The sequence below is a fragment of the Hesperophylax consimilis genome, chromosome 23 (genome assembly GCF_061612785.1).
Source record: "Hesperophylax consimilis isolate HC1 chromosome 23, BYU_Hcon_1.0, whole genome shotgun sequence".
In the NCBI taxonomy this organism is placed as follows: Eukaryota; Metazoa; Arthropoda; class Insecta; order Trichoptera; family Limnephilidae; genus Hesperophylax; species Hesperophylax consimilis.
Genome location: NC_142858.1, coordinates 24,083,147 through 24,095,006, shown reverse-complemented (window position 1 = coordinate 24,095,006; position 11,860 = coordinate 24,083,147).

Below are 11,860 nucleotides of genomic sequence, written 5' to 3'. Positions count from 1 at the left end.
TGACGTATGAATCCATCCTTCCCACTGCGAAGCAAGGCGTTAAGATCGAAATTTCAAACCCCTCAAGGAGTCGGCTGGAGAGTTCAAACCCTCAAACGACCTCTCCCGATCCAACCCGCCACGCAGCTTATAGGAAGATACATCCGCTAACAAACATCCGTCACCAAACGTAGTGAACCACTTGGGGTGACGTATAGCAGAGGCGTTGGTTATTCAATGAATGGTTCCCGAGACGGCGGTAGCCATACCCGCCTCACAAATAGAAAGATTAAAAAAAAAACCATAGCGTCTTTAGTTCATAATCCGGCCACCTGTCAAGCTTTGCCATCATGGTGACTACATAAGGTATATAATGTTTTACTCATGAGTCATGACATCAACTTATCAGACATATAAATGATTACGAATGATCATTTACTTGATTGGTAGGAAAGCCTTTTTTCATGTTCAGCATTATATAATAATTTTATTCTGGATGCAGCACTGACGTAGAACTAACTCTGCTTGTCAAAATTTATTCAGCTGTGACAAGGCGAAACACCTAGCGACCCGATTGATAAAAAATTGGAACGACTCCACTGTTAAGCCCCCGCATACCCAATTTCTACCGATTTATAACTAGCTTCTCATTAACGCTTTAAGTTTTTATGTTAAAAAAGTCAGCTTAAATTTTTTATTACGCTTACAGGGAAGGAACAAAGAAGTAGTCTGAACAAACTAGAAATATTTACATACAAGCTTACGTGTACCTGGCGTTGCTCGGGTTTATGAACAGGGGCGTTTTAAGCCGTGAAGATGCCCAACATATTATTTAGCATTAGTAATGTAATATATATATAGTTTTTTATGTATAGATCACCAACATCAGGGGTTCCCAACCTTTTTGTACTCTAGAGCACATTCTAGAATATCGGTAGGGTGGCGAGCACCACCTATTTTTAATCGACAAACTCGGGGCAGCAATCACAATCAAAATGACAACAAAGCGGTTACAGGCGGGGAATGCTATTTGCACATCACTCCTTGTACACGCCGAAAACCCGAAGTGAGCCGATGATCGCCTTACCGATCGGGACGGTACGAGCACGTGAGTACTGTCAGTTTGGCTGTCGGGGCCATGATTATTGCTTTCACTGACATACAGAGCTGGCAGAGTCATGTGCTATGTGTTTTGGCGCCTTCGGCGTTCTTCGGCTCAGTTCGTGGCGTTCGTTCGCTTCGAGTTTTCTGCATGTACAAAGAGTGATTTGCAAATAGAACTCCCCGTTCCAGTCCTAGCGTGAAGAGTGCAGTCTGGCTCGCCGCTAGACAAGTTGCGAGAAGAACTGTCAGCAAAGGAACCACTCATACATACAATATCGCAAACATACGAACGTATTTAATAAACTTAGGCACTCGAAAAAATTAATACTCTAACAAATAAATAAAATTATTCACATTTTTAATTAATGTTTATAAAAAAATTATTACACTGTCGAATAGTGGCGGGCACGTACGAATCGTTCCACGAGCGCCATGGTGCCCGCGGACACGGGGTTGGGAACCCCTGACCCACATGAATATAAAAAAAAATCAGTCACAATTCCTCAATGATATCGGAGCCCTGTGGAACTATTACATCCCCAACAGGTGTATGTGACGAGAGCGAAGAGGGTAGAAAATTACTGACAAGTCTCACAAAGAAGTGAAATTTTTCTATGGTATTCCCAATAGGGGTAGGCATGTGGTGTGGGTGAAGGGAGTGGAATATGAATTATAACATTCATAAAGACATGGAAAAAGCGAATTTTTGTAGGTTGAAGAGCAGAACAATAAATGATTTCGATTTTTATTTTTCGGGGAGTCATTACCCAAACAATATTTAGACGAAAATTCTTTAGTATTTACTTAAACGGAAATATTTTAGTATTGCTTAAAACGGAACCTTTAAAACGCATCGCAATCGGACAAATGCATCGAATTCCACAAACCATTGCTCCTCCATCATTTTCCACTAACACATAATGTGATTTTTTTCCGAGTTCTGTGTCCTTAAAGCGAATCATTTTGTAACCTAGCCGGGGTTGGGGCTCTACAAAAATTTTGATATATTATTTTCCGAATCAATATGTAGTAAAAAAATAAAAATATGACAATAATTGGATAACTTGTATAGCGCCGTTTATGTGAAAAATCACCTCAAGGACCGACCATTTTCACAACATCCCCACAGACGGCATATGTATTATGAGTCAATGTTAAAAATAAATAATATTAAAAATAGTTCCTGGCAGGGGCCCACCACCCCGATGTTGGGGCTCTAGGCTGTGGACCTCAGGGGCCTAAGCGAAAGTCCGGTCCCCACCGAGACGATGCGTTACGTCTGTATGTGGCTCTAAACTTGTCACATTTATTATAATAAAAACAGATTTATAGTTTTGGCGTCAGTCACAAACGTCCTTTTTTCCTTTTTTTTCGTCAATTTTTCTAGAGAGGGGGCAGTTGCCCTCATGCCCTTCCCACCTGCCTCCCTGCCAGCGCATATGCATCACACCCTTAGGTATTATAGTTTTCGAGTAAATTGTGATGTTTCAATCACGACGCGTTTCAATCGTCCCCATTCTACCCTACCTTTTATTATACCAGAGTCACGAGCATTGCGACTGTTGCAAGCTTTGCTGTCAAATCGGAGTAATCAACATTACGCGAAGTCTACTATTCACAGAACTACTAGTTATGTAGGTGTAGATTAGATAAGATCACTAACTAGATTTCTAGAAAGGTGACGGTAAGGACACTCTCGTTCTAGTGAAATTAATTTACATAATATGCACGATGTCCGGAAACGCGCTGTAAATTTGCTGTCAAATTTGAAAAAAATGGTAGCTAAGGGGTTAATATCAGCTGTTAAATGTATTTTAAAATGCTGAAGTGTAGACCCGGCTCTAAGAGTTTTTAAAACTCTTTAGTTTCCGAAAACAAGATTTTTTGTGTTCTCTGTGAGATGCAGAATCAGTTTCTCACTTGAACTACGAGTTTCAGGACACCGTGTAGGTACCTAGAATATGTTTAGACAATACACACCCAAATATTTATTGTCAGTAAAATTTAAAAATCTCATATCTTCAAAGAAAAATACGTTTATTTAAGTAGTTAAAAGCGAATGTCGCGATTTTTCCGAGACAGATACAAGACCGGGCGTGTGGGGAAAGCCAATGCTTGATTAATATGAGCACGGCGTAGGTTGGAGGCACTTGAGACCCGGGACTCTATACATACGAGATAACCCGACCTCGGCTTCCTGCGGATACATATACCTAACTAAACATATATTATGTTTATATATGTACTATATTCCAGCTTGTGTTGCCCCTTATCTGGGAGTCTGGAAGCTATACGTGCCGCCCTGGAACGGGGTCCTTAGGCACGGAGCTCACAGCTAAACTTGCGGCCCCTTTAAGTCCACGCTCAGTTTTTAATTAAATCGATACTTGGTAATAACGAGATGGTGTAAGAATTTTAATTATCCCGTGAGCTCTCGTACGCGCAAATCTTGTTGTGTTGTTGGGCAGCATTATGCAGGTAAATAACGTGGAATTAATTATTAATTCCTGCTAAAATTATTTATTTCCGGGAAGACGGAATTTTGCAGTACTTACACATGTAATATTGATAATTTATGCAGACAACTATGTGTTCCAGACAACTAAATATGAATCGAAAAAGCTCTGTCTTCGTAGAAATTATAGTCTTTATAGAGATTGCATCATGCGGCTTCGAAACCTGCGAGGTTGGTATGAATTGAGTTCTTCTGTGTTGTTTAGGACTGCAGCCTTCATAGTAAGTAGAGGACACCATATTTAATAAGAAGAAAGTGGATACTTTATTTTTGGATTTTTAATAGATACATAGTTATATGTAGGACGGGTTGTTTCGAAGAATTTAAACAATTTATCAAATTTCAATGTTCATTTTCGGGTTCTGAGAAGGCCTATTCAAGTTCTGTTATCATTACATTATAGGCTAGTAGCTTGACAGAACTGAAATAATAACAGAACTTGAAAATTAACTTTTAAAATAAAAAAAAGGTTCGAATTCTCCGAAACCCGCCCTAAAAAAACCTTAATCATTGTATAAATTAATTATGTATTTTCGTAATTTAAATTTAAATTTGTTTATATTTGCCTTTTAATATAATTTTCTCTGGCAATTCGCAAATATCTTCTTTTCTCTATACAAACGACTTTAGACTTTTGGGGTTTTTTTTACAGAGGAGTCTTATTTGGTTTCTTTTCTTCGTCTCAAGTGTGTGCTTGTGCAGCAGGTTTTCAATTATTCTCAGAAATTCAGTTTTTTTTGGTTAATGGCGATTGAATCTTCCTCGCCAGGGACTGGCTCTTAACTGCTGTGAACTTTTAACAATTAAAACATGATAAATATATTTTTTGGTTTGACTGAGGATTGAACCTTCCTCCCCAGGGACTGGAGTCAACCGCCCTAACAACTAAGCCTAATCCCGATTGGATAGGACTGACATTTACTTCGCATATTAACTACTGTAATGTCATTCAATGTCGCGATTTCCACCAAAAGTTGGTATAATACATTGTCATCAACAATGAGTCTATCTGCCAAGTTTCAGTTCTATCTCTAACCTACATTACATACGAGCCCATAACAACAGATACCTAACAAGTTAATAGACAAATTAGTCGGGGACGCACGAAGAAGGCATCACACAAACAAGTTAATCAAACACATAATGCATTGACCAAAATAATTTGTTTAAATTAAAAGGTATGTAACTCCTTCAACATTTCCTTGATTTTCTTCAGTGTAATTATCATAGCTCGATTTTGTGGTATTGTCATTTGTTGGTAAATAGTAAAATGCTGCTATACTAATTAAAGTATGGTACAATGATTGCGTTGTATACATTTTTACTCGAAACATTAACATTTTTTATTAGATTTTTAAAACATCCAGTAGCAATATTTCGTAGAATACACCCGCAAAAGCACTCAGTAATAGATATTCATGAAAAATGAATCACTTGACCGCTATTAGTAATGCTCTTTAGTAATGCCCTTTCCTAAAATATTAAAGAAATTGCATCCTGCTTCGGGAAGCAAATATTGCATTCTCCAGGGAAATAAATTTACAAAGTAAAATTGTTCGGATTACCATTTCCCTGGTCGCATGTGCGAGGGAGAACAGTAGAATACCGGAGAGGTATGGGATGCCATTTATTATGCAATAACGGTTTTCTTACTTTCCCCGAGAAAACTGAACAAAGAGATACTATGTATACGAAAAACACCCACACTTTTTAAAAAAATATTAAAAAATATAAAGGAAAATGCCTGTGGTGCATAAATTGTATGTTAATATCGTCGAATATGTTATTTTTAATAAATAATGGCTATTAACACCACTAAGTCTTCAAAGCTTACGAACCGTCATGTTGTGTAATCATTGTACATTGAGAAATTTCAAATTATTTACCGGTGTTTCAACTTTTCCCCGGTAGAGGCCACCGCCTTTGGCAATGTATGGTGGGTAGAGGTATTTAAATTAGAATAAACCACATTTCTCACATCTTTTACAAATTTGTTTGATGAAGTTAGAACGGCTGAAACAAAATTCTCGGATTTTCAACAACAACAAAAGATTACCAAAGCAACAGTTACTGAAAGTTTTAATCAGTAAACATTTTGATATTGAAGATTGTTTTATCATTCCCGATGTAATCAACCAATTTTTATTAAACATCGGATTCCAATCCACGTTACCATCCCAAACATACCTAGTAGGAATGGATATATTTAACCAGATGATAAATTAAATAAATTTTCTAAAAAAAAATGATGTATAGAGCTTTTTATTTCGATAGATACTTTGATTAATAACCCAGGTATAACTACTAATTAGATTAGTTATAAGAAAAACGTAAATTACCATTGTGAACTTAAGCACGTATACTTTATCCACTAACAAATAATACAAGTTGAAAGGGTTTGGGTCTCGGATAGCGGAGCTTTTTCGGGTTTCCACTCGAACACAGATGGCGCTAGCGGTGTAACCAGAAGACCTCGTAAATCAACAGATTACCAGAATACGTGTTGCTACTATTATTAGTCCAAGAGATATTATTGGTGCCTCGAATAAATAAATATACCGGAATGTGTTATTATTATTAATACATGTTATGACAAAATTAACAATAGTACGCATGTATATATTATGATTATTTTTTTAGATAACAATAATGTTTAATTATTGAAGACAATATTAGCGATTTCTAAACGAAAATCTGAAACAGAAAAATCAGAAAAGGATACGGTCACATCTAGGACTTAGTTTAGAAATCGCTAATATTGTCTTCAATAATTAAATATTACAATTTGAGGTTTTACTCAATAAAGCTATTCCAAAAAATAAATAATAATGTTATATATCTACGTGTAATATTCATTTTTGGTGCACGGTGACTTGATGGATAAGTCTCCTAATGATTGTAACAGAAATCAAACAACTCAACACACCTTGAAAAAGCGATATAAAGTATGAAAAGCGATGAAACAAAAACTAGATTATATAGGCTACGTAGTCTAGGTTTATAGGTTATTTTTTTTCCATCGCTTATAATGACTATATCACTTTTTAAAGGTTTTCGTGGAAAACTTGTTTTGCTTTACTTACAATATCAGGTGTTGTTATTTGGATTCGATGGTAATCATATTATTAGTATTTATTTGTACTGATTTTTATATATGTAGTTAAGATATGAGTACTACACAATACATACATACATGTAACCTGTTATAGGTACTTACATACTGTTTTATTAACATACGTAATACATGTCAATTTCCTCGTAAAAGCCCAAGAGGGCGTTAATGAATTATACATAAATATACCATTAAATTATATTTAACTGTATAGTCGTTCCAATAAGTGTTAAGTAGATTGAATATACATGTTACAAGTAACAAGTACCCATCTGCTGCTAGTGGCTGTTTTTGTTCAGTGTAACTGAGCAGACAAGCTGTGGTACCCATTCGCATTCGAATAGCTGGGCTATAAACACCCAAGTGCTTAGGTATAATTTAATACAAGAATAAAATGTTATTCATTTTTTAATAAACCTTTGAAAATAGTTACATTTGTTTAAGGGTACAATGATTTTAGCGTAAGTAAATAAATCAGTATTGAAATTAAGCAATATACAATACAAGGGAGGAAAACTTATTTGTGTATTTTATTAATGTGCATAAGGCACATCCCCGATTCTGTAGGAAAATCTTAGTATTTTTGTATCGCTATGCAACCTAATGTGATAGTATCAGTCGGTTCGGTTAAAAATTAACATTCAGACACTGCACAGGACAGTCTCAGAATGGACTGCCCTGCAAAAAGTTAACTTACTTTAGCGAACTTTACTTTTTCGTGCAAGGTCTGATTGACAAGATGACAAGACAAGCCGGAATTCTTCTGGTGCCAAAATGATAGTCGCGTGGTATGCTTGATATTCAGATGTTGTGTTTTTGCATGTCTACTGTTTCTCATATCCGTGATATGAACTGAATACATTATGCAGGAAATATAATGGTATCCTAATATACGTCACCTAGAGCCCATATGACGATGATAATAAATGCGTGTCATGATTTAATGTCACGTTTTATTGATTTGGATATCGGTACCCTCACAAAGCTCCCATATAACACAGGCCCGGCGCGGCACTCTTTTCTGACGCTTTCAAAATTGCACACCGTGTGTGTGCTACAGGAATTGACGACTTACTCAGTACATAAGGCAAGTGTGCTTTTGGACTGGGAGTCTTGCGATCAACTAGTCTAACGAAAACATTAATACATGTATACGTGCACGTAAACCTTAAAACACAATAAAAACTGCTTTCTTCAACTGCTCCCAACCGCCCGGAGCCAGATACAGACGTAATGTGTCTTACGCTTAGAGGTCCCGGCCTAGAGCCTCAACCTCGGTGTGGGGAGCCCGGGCTGTAGGCCCCGATGGGAAATAAGTCCCTTAAGTCATAATATGTCATCGTTGGGGATTCTGAAAAAATGGTACACATTGAGGACACCAATCCAACTTCGGAGAGCGCCCTGACTAGATTCCAAAATGGTACACTTTGAGGACACAGAACTTTGAGGAAAAAGGGAAATGATGGAGGAATTAGCTAGCAGTGGTTTGAAGTCGCGATGCCTGGATGGAAATTCAATGAATTTGTCCATTTTTTGTTGTAGAGGTTTCCGTTTTAAACGATACTAAAAATTCCGCTTAAGAAGTTACTAAAGAATTTTCGTCTAAATATTGTTGACTCCCCGAAAAATTTTCTTATTTTTAATTTTTTTTTCTACTTTTTCCATTACTTTATAAATGTTAGAATTCATATTCCACTTCAATCACCGACACCACATACCTACAACAATTGGGAATACCATTGAAAAATTTCGCCTTGGGTGCTTTTCTGCATGTTTATAAATATCTGATAGTATTAATACCCTTGCGTCTGGACGATGTAAGCCCTCTGATTGGTCGAATTCAAATAGTATGTTTCGCTTAAATCCCGAAAGGGGGTCTGCAGGCAAAATTCGACCACTCTGCCCCTCTGGCGGTATAAGAACGAACCAAATGACTGGCGCGTATATTTAAATATGCATCTAACCAACGCAAAATTACGGGACCATTAACAAACGTTTAATATGAAGATTTCTTCTGGAAGCTTATCACTTTGTGATGGCATTATTTATTTTATTAAAACATAAATAACTTTGTTTACATACAACCTCCACATGTAACATGAACGAAGTTCACCTCATCAGGAGTAAGTATACATTGAAGTCAAAAATTAAATATAAATTACAATTGGAAAGAAGAAGTGGTAGTAAGGGGGAGGGGTAAGAGTGGGCAGAAGTGGGAATTACAATATCGTTAGACCGGAAAGACCAGTTGAGTGGGAAAATATTTAAAAGAGGGTTTATATTTTTTTTGCTTATTAATTATATTTGATTTTATATTGACATGTTTTCTTATTTCTAAAATATCAAACATATTTATTTGCAATGCTTTTTATCCTGTGTGAAGTATTTTAAGACCTGAATTTTTGTCAAGTGTGATCATTATTCAAAAGATGATCAAACTCAGATTCACTATTTCCATTTAGAGCTTCGAGATATTCTTTAGTTCTGACTTCAAAGTTTCTATTGGTTCTACATTTGTAAAAGAAATTACAATCATCCCAATTGAGTTTATAAACTCCCGATTTTTTTGTTTGGTTATCGATATCTTTATTATTAAGAATATATTTCTTCATTCTGTTAGTAGTGTAAAACGCCGGTTGAATAGTACCAGGAAAGTTTTTATTTTTAATTTTGGAAATATCGTTATCCACAAATAGAATTCTACGCCATTGTTTATCTATCTTTAGAAATAGGGTAAATTTACCATTTGTAGAGATCATGTTTAATTTTTTTATTTAGTATTTCAACTATCAATTTATTAGAATAACCGTTATAAAATGCTTTTTGTTTTATAAAATATATTGTTTTAGGGTTATATGCTATTTGTTTTTTCGGGTCTTAAAATACTTCACAAAGGATATAAAACATCGCAAATAAATAATTTATATTTTTAGAAATTAGAAAACATGTTAATATAAAAGTAGATATAATAAACAAGATTTAAAAAAAATACTCTTTTTTAAATATTTTCCCACTCAACTGGTCTTTTCCGTCTAACGATATTGTAATTCCTAATCCTGATAAACCCCGCCCACTCTAACCTCTCCCCCCCTTCCACTTCTTCTTTCCAATTGTAATCTATATTTAATTTTTGACTTCGGAGTATACTTACTCCTGATGAGGTGAACTTCGTTCATGAAACATGTAGTGGTTGTATATAATAAAGTTATGTAAACAAAGTTATTTGTGATTGAAATAAAGTTTAATAAGATTACATAATATTATCTATTTCCGTTGTATATCAATGCATATGTACGCAATAAAATGTTAACCTTATATTTATTTATTGGACAATTTTTATAGCGCCGTTTTTGTGAGATATCACCTCAGGGGCATATTAAATCTATTTACAATATATACTCACCCTCTCTCTGTGAATGACCTAATATGTATCACTAACAAGTATCACTTAAACTGGGCAAAGCCCAACCAAGTGCCGCCCGCAGGGCCTAGCAGCAAAAAACCCGCGGAGCGGGTTTTTATCTGCTAGTAATAATTAATATTCTACTCCCTTCACCCACACCACATACCTACCCCAATAACGTAGCATGGAATTTTTCGACATGTCTAATTCTATAACCTTTGAAACTCTGAAGGACTTTTTTTTAGTTTTTCTTATACGTATAATAAATATGTAATAAATATTTGTATCGGTGCGTTTTTATAGATATGTTGAAAAAATAATTTAATGTAACATTTTTCTCAACTGTTTACAATCCTCAAATTACACGGATAACACATTTTCGCTTCACAATCTCCAACCTTTTCCAATTGCTTCCTCTCCAAACCTCTGTTCCTGAACTGTTTTCATTTCTAAACTGCGCCACTCTCAAATAATTCATCTGTCAAAGAAACTCGCTTCAACTTATTTTGAGCACAGAGCACGACACACATTCAAATAGAGAACAATTTCACAAAGAAAGTACCTACCCCAATTTCAAACCTCAATTTGTAACAAATTTTGAAATTATCGGTTTTAGTAGGACATGCGAAGATTAAAAAAGTCTTTAATATTATTCTACTTGTGGCCTGTTATACTTTTAAACATCACTTACTCGCTGTAAGCGTACCTAATATCATGGCATTTGGTTTATGATTTAGATTAGAGTAGGTAATTCAAACAATCGTTTTTACGGAGCCGTTTAAATGTAAAAAAATCAACCCGTAAGAAACAAAGGTTTTTTCTATATTACCGTCTATTTTCAATTTTGGACCTAGATGCGGCATCTCTTGGGCCGGCTATTGGTCAACTTCAAATGAGTAGTAGCCATTTAAGAGTCAACCGCGATAACAACTGAACCATAATCCGAATGGGTTGAACCGACATTTATTTAGTGTATTAACTATAGTAATGTCAACCTATTTCAGAGAAATGCGTACACGTCCGCGAGTGTGTATGTAATTGTCACCAAAAGATAACAGAATGCATTGTCATCGACAACGAGTCTATCTGGCAAGATTCAACTTGATCGGATGTTGGTGAGTAGGTAAATTTCCACATTGAAAATTTGCATTCATTCATTCACATGAACAAAAACGAAATTCAAATATGATCGCCGATTTGACGGTCATCAAATTTAACTAGAGTTTGAAACAACCGGTTCTTCTATTATTTTACGAACCGTTAGCCTACATTGTATGAGCCCATAAAAACAGAAATCTAATAGATACCTAATAAGCTAATCGACAAATTAGTCGGAGACGCCTGAAGAAAACATGACGCAAACAAGTGGATCAAATATTTGAGTCGTGTCATCTCATATAAAGAATCAGTAGATCGGAAGAATATGCATGAGACAATATAATATATATGAGGGTGAACCTGAACTAGTTGTAAAGTAGTCTCTGTAGCGGAAAGTTCCATTCTTTTTTCAAATCTTCATTCTTACTTTCTTCGAAGGTAAGACCTTTAGGAATGGAACAAAACAATTGAAAATGCAATCTGGGTAGGAACTGGAAAGTTGGGATAGTCATAAAACTGTTTCAATATTAAGCTCCCCTTATTACTTGTTCTCTTATCTCTGCCCATTCCTATGGGAGTATGACGTATGATTAGTTAGTCCTCACAACTCAACACAACGACAATTCAAAACACCTTTTAAAAAGTGATA